Here is an 8,245-nt window from a genome sequence, read left to right on the forward strand (position 1 = left end):
AGAAGGTTCTTTGGTTCATAACTGCCAATGCATATTTTTATAAACTGTACAGTAACGGATTGTCATAGAACCCTGCAGAGGATTAGGCATTTAGATTTGTGAGTTTCACATGAAGACTATAAATCTATAAAAACATCCTGCATGTACGTACACTACTGTAACACAACTCAGTGCAAAAACAGAATCTATCGCACACAACAGTACTCTCGGAAACATGATCAGGGTGTGAAGTCTTTTTTATTGTCTACACGGTCTTTTTACAGTATTACACACAGTCACTGTGCGGCATCATGTCGCCGAGCTGCATTGGGCCACATCACCTCATCCACATCACAGGCTATATTGTCCCTTGCTAGGCACCGCGGGAAAAACGCCCTGGAATGGCGAATCCATCCCTGGAAGGCCTCCACTGGGATGTCAGCACAGGCCAGCTCCATTGCCCGTACGAGGTTCTCTCTTGTGTATGGCTGTCTGTCATACACCTTCCATCTCCATGATGAGAAGAACTCCTCTATAGGGTTCAGGAAAGGGGAGTAGGGTGGCAGACAGACGTTTAAAAAGTGGTCACTGTTGGTGGTGAACCACTCTGATTTGGTTTGTTCTGTGGAAGCGGACATTGTCCCAAATGATCACATAAATGTGGTGTGCGTGTCCAGGATGGTGTTGTTGGCGGTCCAGGAGGATGTCTTATAGCTCCTCTAGGAAGGTGAGGAGACGTTGGGTGTTGTAAGACCCAAGGACAGCATGCCGGTGGACAAGCCCGTCTGAACCCATGGCCGCACAAAGGGTAATATTACCCCCCCGTTGGCCAGGGACCTCAGTGATGGCTCTTTGGCCAATGATGTTACGGCCTCTTTACCTTCGTTTCTGCAGGTTGAAGCCAGCCTCATCCAGGAAGAGGTACTCATGATGTCTGGCCATCGCTTCCAACTGTAATATCCTCTGTGAAAATTTGAAAGTGCACAGGTGTTCAGAACAACAGTCAATCAGGTAGCACAGTATTGTCCAGAAGTAATGTAGGCCACTGAGCAACACAGTATGTCCACTAACTGTACTGTGAACATGGATGTATACTTACACATACTTATAACGTAGGTCTTCGTGTCGCGCAGAGTTGCGCTCAAAGGGAACCCTATAGACCTGTTTCATCCGTGTCTTTTTGCGCCGGAGAACTCGGTCTATTGTGGCCAAGCTGACATCGTCAATGCTCTCAAAGTTGACATTATCGGCAATGACTTTGTCTCTGATCTCCCGGAGTCTGATGAGGTTGTTCCCACGAACCATATCCACAATGAGCGTTTCTTGTGCCACTGTAAATATGGCAACCCTCCCACTTCTATGTGGCATTCTTTCAACTCTACAGAAAGAAACATGTGTTGTCAATTGACATATGTTACAATACAGTCACAACTGATTTGAAACCAAAAGACTACTTTCACAGGTTTGTAAAACTGTATTGTGACAAAGAAAGCAATCGAGTACAATACTTGTTGTGTTGTCTGAATGCCCTGATCATGGTGGCCACGGTGAACCTACTCAGGTTTGGACGGACTCTTAGTCCTGCTTCAGCCATTGTCATGCCATGGACAATGACATTGTCAATGACTGTTGCTCGCATCTCGTCCATAATGATAGTGCGAGGTTGTCTTGCTCTCCCTCCTGGACCTTCTCCTCTCCCATGTTGGCCTCCTCCTCCTCTTCCTCGTTGGCCTGCTCCTCTTCCTCCTCTCATTTGAACTCCTCTTCCTTGTTGGCCTGCTCTTCTTCTTCCAGGGCCAGCTCTTCTCCCTCCTCTGCATCAAATTCCTCTTCCCCTGACTCTGCCTTCATCCATTGTGTTTGTTTGGAATCTTCAGCATACTGTGCACTCTGAACTTGCTTTTATACATGTGGTCACAGCATTAGCAACAGGTGTCTTCAATTTTGAGTCGTTGTGTGTAATGAATGACGCCAGGTGTGTTCATTGTGTTCAAATATTGCTGACTGTGGCAAGCATGTTGCATCACATGAGCTTTCATTTGAGAATATGAGCAGAGTTCTTTTGCAACTTGTGTTTTAGCAAGGAAAGATGTGTTTATATTTATGACAACAGAGGATTGTGTTCTGTGAATTGTGTCTTCATGTGACATGTGTTTATGATATTGGTAAATGATGGCTAGTAAATGTGTTTAGACAACTGGTCTTTTGGTTTAGAGGATTGGCTTTTGTGTTTTAGCATTTGAGAAAAACTGTAATATGGGAAATCTGTAACAAAATGCCACATATTTGCATTCTCTTAGCCAAAAGCCATATAAAGCAGTAACCTTTTTTAGCTGCATAAGCAAAATAATTATTCTTTAAGCAAAGTTATGCCAGTAATAGAGTGGAACATGTTGGTATTTTTATTTATTTTTTAATTGACTATACAAGGAAATACCAGCCAATCGGCCATCTGAAATGCTTACTTAATGGTTTGGTCATCAATGATAACATACTTAAATTTGACTTTGGTCTATTTATTATATCCTGGACATTTGCAAAGATAATGTAGTGTGTTTAAGAGGGGTTTGAATAATGTGATGCAAAACTGCTGTGCAGTGTTGCCTACTAAAGTGCTGCACTCAGAATGATTAGTACAGCACACTGAAACACAACTACTTATTTCCCAGTGTGATTATACAGAGTAAACAACTTCATCTGCATCTCTAGTACAAATTTGTTTATTTAAGGTACAATCTGCATAATTTATGATAATATAAAAGAAGGCATTATGTCGAAAAGCATGAAAAATGTGACTGAAAGTTAAATTAATTAACAGCCTATGTGTGTCAATGCGCACGTGTTTGTTTCATTTTTTTCCATTTGTATGTGCGTTATTGACAAGCTCTGCACAGCATATTGCACACACACATGAACATGCATGGACTCATCCTCATCATGACTGTCCAAACATGTCACTGGCTGATTAAGCAGAGTGATGGATGTGTGTGTATGCTTCAGATGTCTACCACGCAAAAACAGGACAATGTCGATGTCAAAGCATCTAGCTGCTTTTTTTTTTTAGTTTGTTTCATATTGGCTTGAAATTTCTTCATCAATTTCTCTGTCTATCTTTGATTTTAGCTATTGCAGACATTGACAAACAGATCAACTTGACATCTCGGCTTTGGCATTTTTTCTTTCTCAGTTTTTCTTGCATCATCCTTTCTTGTTTTGCAAATGATCTTTTCCTGAAAAGGGTTAAACAGCATGATTACAGACATGTTTTGTCAACTCCTTTAGCAGATAATAATAACTTGCAATGCCACCTCTGACCACCTACTGTCTCTCTTTCCCCCTTGGTTCCCCAGTAAAGTATATTTACATATATGTTTTAACATTCTCTGTGTTCTGAAGGCAGGACTGTGATGCAGTTTTCTGCCTCGCCACTAGAGGGCGCGGCCGTTTTGTGAGTAATGTTTGACTGGGATGGAAAATGGTGTTCATGAAGGCAGTGTGAATCACAAGTTATGCTCGGGAGCAGTTTATGTGGGTTCAATGAGAGTGTGCGTCCATAAGACTGGTGAGTTACAGGATATTTCTTGTGTAAGAAGGATAGCCTGTATGTTTCTTGCTCTGGACGTCCTCTGTTTGTACATTTTCTATAAGCTAAGTTATCGCTAAGCTAAGCGGGCTAAGCTAAGCTAAGTTCGCCTAGGCCAAACTGAGTTCAGTTTGAGTTGGGGATTTGTTATGTGTATTTGCCTTCTTTAGTTGGCATCATAAGTGAGTGGGGCACAAGAGTTAAGTGATGGGAAGATGTTTATTTTCTTTGTTGTCAAATATGGTTCAGACTATAAGTAAAAGCCGCCAGCTTAGTATTAGGGCCTATAAGACAAGTATGTGGCTGTAATATGTTATATGGTGATTATTGTTGTCTATAATTTGATTGTAATTTGTGTTCTATTTTCCATTCTGTTTGTAGAACCACACACACATACCCACACCCACGCTAAATCTGCCATTAAAGAGCTGAACGATCATCCCCTGTCCTCGTTAATTTCTGGAGGGTCATAGTGGCACTTGACCTGTGCACACCCTGCGATCACCACCGTAGAACTGAACCTCATATCAGAAATCATCATAACAAAATTGGTCCTTCGAGCCGGATAGGTGATTACAGAGTGAAGATGGATTATGACCCCCAGAGAGCAGGTGCACGTCCACGGAGGGCTGTGCGACCACCAGGATGGATGACTCAGTATGAAGGCTACACACTGCCACCCACTGCTACATTGGAGCAACAGCAGGCTAGAGAGGGATACGCCAAGATGACGCCCCTCACCCAGACTCCTGGTTCTATTGGAGCTGCAGGACAGACTCCAGTGTCATCCAGCATCCCTCAGGAGTTCATGAACATTGTGCAGCAACTGCAGAAGGACAACAGGCAACTTCAGATGATGGTAGGAGACATGAGGAGGCAGATGGCTCGTAATGTCAGCACGTTGGAATCCACCCGCTTACGTTCTGCCCAGCAACCAGGGGGCTACATTTCAGCTGATAACACTTGGGTCTCCACACCTCTAACTACACAGCCTTTTCCCCTGAGACCAGAGCAGCACAATATATCCTACACACAGGATGCAGCTGAAGAATGGCCAGTACCACCACCTCCAGTTTTTCTCCCAAGAGATCATCCTGATCTACCAGAGGTACAGTCTCTTCCACCTCCACCGCTACCAGCCATTGCACAAGAGCTTAGCCAACGCTTACAAGAGCTACAGTTACAGCAACCCTCAGCCACTGAAGCTCCTGAGTTTCAGCCTCGTGCGCCACAGTCCACCCCCTTATCTCAATCACTAGCTGGACCTAGTTTCGACGCGAACATGCTCCCCCCAGAACAAGTGCTGGCTCCCACTACAGCCATAGGTGTAAAGGAGAAGACCTACAGAGGACCATCGCCCTCCATCCCAGAGTTCACGCAGGGTGATCCCAGGCAGTTTGCTAGATTAAGGCTTGCCCTAGACAATATTCTCCCCTTTGATGCAACGGAGAGGTTCAAATATCAGGTCTTATGTGACCACCTTAAATTTGAGGAAGCTCTTTTAATTGCTGACTCCTACAGTAACTCACCTCACCCCTACTCTGACACGATGGCCTCGCTCATTAAACATTACGGTCAGCCGCACCAGCTGTCACTGCAGAGGATAGCAGAGCTTATGGATGAGCCCAGCATCCGCCCAGGTGACACAACTGGATTCAGAAGGTTTGCACTGAGAGTCCGTGCTCTGGTCGGCATGTTAGAGCAACTTGGGGAAGATGGACACATAGAGCTGCAATGCGGGTCTCATGTTGCTAGACTGACACGAAAGCTACCCCAAGACCTACGTGCTGCTTTCCGCCGCTACCTTTACCCACAGAAAGATGGAATACCATCATTGAGAGACTTTGCAGAGTGGCTGGAGTATGAGCTGGTCATTCAAGAGGGCGGAGATCACACAGAGAAGGTAGAGGAGAGCTCGAGAGACAGGAGCAGCATGAAAAGAGATAAACGAGCCACCAAAAGGACTACCACCGTGCTGCATGGTGCAACACACAACACTGCCCCCCAAAGGTCCTCAGCCACAACCCCTTCCACTTCTGAGGTCCAAGACAAGCACACAGCTTATTTCCATATTGTAATAACACTCTGCACTTCCTAGATCAATGTGTCAACTTCAAGATGCTGACTAAGGAGCAGAAATCAACTTGGATTAAGTCCAACAATCGCTGCTGGCGTTGTGGGCGGCACCACCAGGCCGCTCAGTGTCGACTTAAAGTGCAGTGTAAGACATGCAGGGGAAAACACCTAGAGGCCCTGCATGAAGTGAATCTCAGACCTGCTGCACCCAATCCACCAATGGAACACGTCGCTGAGCTGGGGAGTAAACCATCTACTGAGGTACTTTATCTAGACCGGCGTGCTGGCTGTAGCCAAGTACTTCTGAAGATAACCAAAGTGCTGCTGCAGAACGGTGAGCACACCCTGGAGACATTCGCCATATTGGATGATGGATCTGAGAGGACGATCCTTCTCCCTGAGGCCACTCAAAGACTGCAGTTACAGGGCACGGCAGAGAGTCTTACTCTACGTACGGTGAGACAAGGATTGAGAACCTTGCATGGCGCATCAGTGACAGTCAAAGTCTCCCCTGCCAGCCAACCATCCAGAACATTCACCATTGAGAGAGCCTTCACAGCAGATGACCTAGGCTTGGCTGAACATTCCTACCCTGTGAAGGCACTTCAACAGAAATATAGACACTTGAGAAGGCTTCCCTTGCAGCCCTTCACAAATGCCCAGCCACTCCTTCTGATCGGCTCTGACTGTCCTCACCTAGTAACGCCCATCAAACCTGTGCGCCTAGGCTTACCTGGAGGACCAGCTGCAGTCAAGACTAGACTTGGTTGGGTACTACAGGGACCAATCCCCTCCCTTAAGCACTCTGCTCAACCACAACAGTGCCTCTTCCTCTCAACTGCCTCTCCTCAATCAGAGCTTCATAGTCAAATAGAGAGGCTTTGGCAACTTGACACTCTCCCATATCGAAGTGAGAAACTAGTGACACGGTCTCGGAGGGAAGAGCAAGCTATGAGGCTTTTGGAGGCAAAGACGACAAGACTGAATGTCGAGGGAGTAAACAGATGTTCAACTCCCCTTCTGCGTGTCAGTGATATGCCTACACTCCAGGTGCCACCTGAAGCAGTACTCCCCAATCTACGTGGCACGGAGAAGCGCCTCAGTCGAGACCCAGAGAAGGCTAAAGCTTATCAAGCGGAGATGGCAAAGTTGATAGCAGCAGGCTATGTCAGAGAAATCAGTGAGGAGGAAATGAGGGCCTCCACAGAATCATGGTTCATCCCCCACCACATGGTGACACACAACGGAAAGAACCGTGTGGTGTTTAATTGCTCATTCACCTATAGGGATCAGAACCTCAACGAGCTGCTTTTACCAGGCCCGAACCTGGGGGCCTCTCTTCTTGGTGTGCTGCTACGCTTCAGAGAACGCTCCATCGCAGTTAGCAGTGATATCAAGGGGATGTTCCACCAGGTGAGACTACTGCCTGAGGACCGGCCACTACTACGTTTCCTCTGGCGCGATCTGCAACGAGACACCCATCCCAAGGTGTATGAATGGCAGGTGCTCCCCTTTGGGACAACATGCTCACCGTGCTGTGCAATTTATGCACTCCAGCGACACGTCCATGACCACAGTGACCAGGGAGATGACGTGCGTGACTCCATTGAGAAGAATTTTTATGTTGACAACTGGTTACAGAGCTTCTCTTCTCCAGATGTGGCCACAGAGGTTGTGGACAAACTACGGTCACTATTATCGGAGGGAGGATTTGAGCTCAGACAGTGGGCCAGCAGCACCCCAGATCTCATCAGCCATCTACCAAAGGAAATAAGATCGGAGAGCAGCGTACAGTGGCTGAATCAAACTGATATGGACCCTCAAGAACCTGCTCTAGGTTTGCGCTGGATGTGCTGCTCTGACACTCTGCACTACAAGTCCATGCAGTTGGAGAGGAATCCTCCTACCATGAGAAACATCTACCGGGTTCTGGCGAGTCAGTATGACCCACTAGGGTTTCTCGTCCCCTTCACAACGAGGGCGAAGGTACTAGTCCAGCAGCTGTGGGACAAAAAGCGTGAGTGGGATGACCCCCTGTTACCAAGTGACCTGCTCTCGGCATGGAACGAATGGGAGGCTGAGCTGCAACATCTGGACGACATTAGTCTACAACGTTGTTATGTAAGCCCAGAGCTGGACAAATCTGACAGTAGGCGTGAGTTGCACATCTTCTGCGATGCATCTCAACAAGCATATGGAAGCGTTGCCTACCTACGGACGGAAGATGCTGCTGGAAAGGTGGAAGTTGCTTTCCTGACTGCCCGCTCTAGGGTGGCCCCTAAACGGCAGATGTCCATGCCACGTCTGGAACTATGTGCAGCCTTGACTGGAGCTCAACTTGCTAGCCTGCTGACCAAAGAGCTCACCCTACCACTATGCAGAGTGGTGTTATGGACAGACTCCACCACTGTCCTAACATGGATCCAGTCAGAGTCCTGGCATTTCAAGGTGTTCGTGGGAACTCGGATAGCTGAAATCCAGGAACTGACAGACAGCCAGTCTTGGCGTTATGTGACAACATATGACAATCCGGCAGATGATCTAACTAGGGGTAAAAGGCTACAAGACCTCACAGTCCAGTCCCGGTGGGCATGTGGGCCCCCGTTT

The 8,245-nt window shown here is 46.9% G+C and overlaps 1 pseudogene; it reads right to left on the reverse strand.

Moving 5' to 3' along the window:
* Nucleotides 1-280: 280 nt before the first annotated feature.
* LOC146610985 (uncharacterized) lies at nt 281-1,284 on the reverse strand (annotated as a pseudogene).
* Nucleotides 1,285-8,245: the final 6,961 nt, after the last annotated feature.

This window comes from Diplotaxodon limnothrissa, linkage group LG20 (genome assembly GCF_057381915.1).
Source record: "Diplotaxodon limnothrissa isolate DT_005_m linkage group LG20, D_limnothrissa_male_GT1.1, whole genome shotgun sequence".
Lineage (NCBI taxonomy): Eukaryota > Metazoa > Chordata > Actinopteri > Cichliformes > Cichlidae > Diplotaxodon > Diplotaxodon limnothrissa.